This window comes from Mustela nivalis (assembly GCF_964662115.1).
Source record: "Mustela nivalis genome assembly, contig: HAP1_SCAFFOLD_670, whole genome shotgun sequence".
NCBI lineage: Eukaryota > Metazoa > Chordata > Mammalia > Carnivora > Mustelidae > Mustela > Mustela nivalis.
This window is the reverse complement of record NW_028135993.1, coordinates 312,129-314,049: the sequence shown is the minus strand read 5'-3', so window position 1 is coordinate 314,049 and position 1,921 is coordinate 312,129. Positions and strand designations below refer to the sequence as shown.

The 1,921-nt window shown below is 35.6% G+C and overlaps 1 pseudogene across 1 annotated transcript; it reads right to left on the bottom strand.

Moving 5' to 3' along the window:
* Window positions 1-775: 775 nt before the first annotated feature.
* On the bottom strand, window positions 776-988 carry LOC309857368 (small nuclear ribonucleoprotein G pseudogene; annotated as a pseudogene). The gene has a single exon. The product of its transcript is annotated as a small nuclear ribonucleoprotein G pseudogene (transcript).
* Between the last annotated feature and the right edge of the window lie 933 nt (window positions 989-1,921).

Here is a 1,921-nt window from a genome sequence, read left to right as displayed (position 1 = left end):
TACCATGGCTTTATTTTGTATAACTCAGTGTTTTATTACAAAGCAAACCACTCACTTAACCACCTCCAGAACAAGAAATAGACCAATGCCAACACCCTTTAACACTTATTCATGCTGCATCACAATCACTGTGTGTGTCCTCCTTGCAAATATAACTGCTGCCCTAACTTGATGGTAATCTAATTCTTGCTTTTCTTTCTTGTTCCTCTTAAGTATATATCTCTAAATACTATACCTTAAAGTTGCATGTTTCTTAACTTCATATAAATATAATCATGAATTAAATATATTTTTTATCTGATATATTTTATTCAACATTACATTTATGATGTTCATCTATGTTGCTAAGTATTGTAATACTGTAATACTGTAATACTGTAGCGTAATCCACAATTACATGATATAGAGCATTTTCTCCAAAAATTTATTTCAGGCAGCTTCTTGTGGCAATCCCCAACCTGCAAGAGGTAACCACTCTTTTAATATTTTCCACCTTAGAGTGGTTTTCCTGTTGGAGAATATCATATAAGTGAGATTATTTTTAGTATATATCTGTGCTGGGCATTATGGTTATGAGAGTCATTGTATTATTAGGTGTATCAGTAGTTCATTCCTTTTTTTGGGGGGGGACTATTATAAAAGTTTGTTTAACAAAAAAGTTCAATATGAAAATGCACACGACCTGATTTTTATATTTGTAGTGAAACAGGCACTATGGAGAGGGGACATGTGGAAGCAGTTGCTTTCTTCTGATGAACACGCCCATTGTTTATACTCATTCCAGGGCTTCTAACATGATACTATTTCCTCATATTACCACCATTCCAATATTGTTCTATTGCCCACTAGTTGCTCTCTCCACACATTCATCTATCACAAGATTCATAAACAGATCGAACCCCCACAATATTCCTTGGACATGTCTGCCACCATTTCATTTCAATGATAATTTCTTGTCCATAAATTTTTTCAACTTGGGAGGTTGAGCTTTGCTCTTGGTGTCTACTCAGTGAGCTCAAAGATGCCTCCAAATGGAATTCGTCCAGTAGTTCATTACTTTTTAATGCATACAGTAGTATTTCATTGTATGAATATACCACTTTGTCCACTCTTCTTTGAATAATATTTGAGTTTTTCCAATTTTTTGCTATTGTGACTACATCTGTTATAAATATTCTTTGTAAGACTTTGTGTGGGCTTTTTTTTCCCATTTCTCTCAGCTAAATACATAGGGGTGGCATTTTTTTAAATATATTTTTTTAGTTTTTTAAAGATTTTTATTTATTTGGCAGACAGAGATTACAAGTAGGCAGAGAGGCAAGCAGAGAGAGGAGGAGGCAGGCAAGCTCCCTGCTGAGAGAGCCCAATGTGGGGGGCTCGATCCTAGGACCCTGGGATCATGACCTGAGCCGAAGGCAGAGGCTTTAACTCACTGAGCCACCCAGGTGCCCCAGGGATGGCATTTTTGTGTCAAAGTGTACCTATATGTAAATGATTGTGTGATTTTGGAATTCATCACCTGATTTATGGGATTCTCACTAGCAGTATATGAAAGTTCTGGTTGCTCCACTTTTTGGCCAACATTTGGTGGTATCGTTCTTTTAAATTTTAGCCATTTCAGTACATATGTAATGGTATCTCATTTTGGTTTTAACTTACATTTCTATAGTGATTAAAGTTGTTGAACACTTTTAATCAGTTCATTAATCAGTTGTATATCTTCCTTTGTGAAGTATGTTCAGTTTTTCCCCCCCTCATTTAAAAAATTGGCCTGGGTGGGTTTTTTAATTTTTTTATTATTAAAAAAAAAGTTTTTTTTAAAGATTTTATTTATTTATTTGACACAGAAAGACAGAGCATAAGCAGGGGGAGCAGCAGGCAGAGGGAGAAGCAGGCTCCCTGATGAGCAAGGAGCCTGATA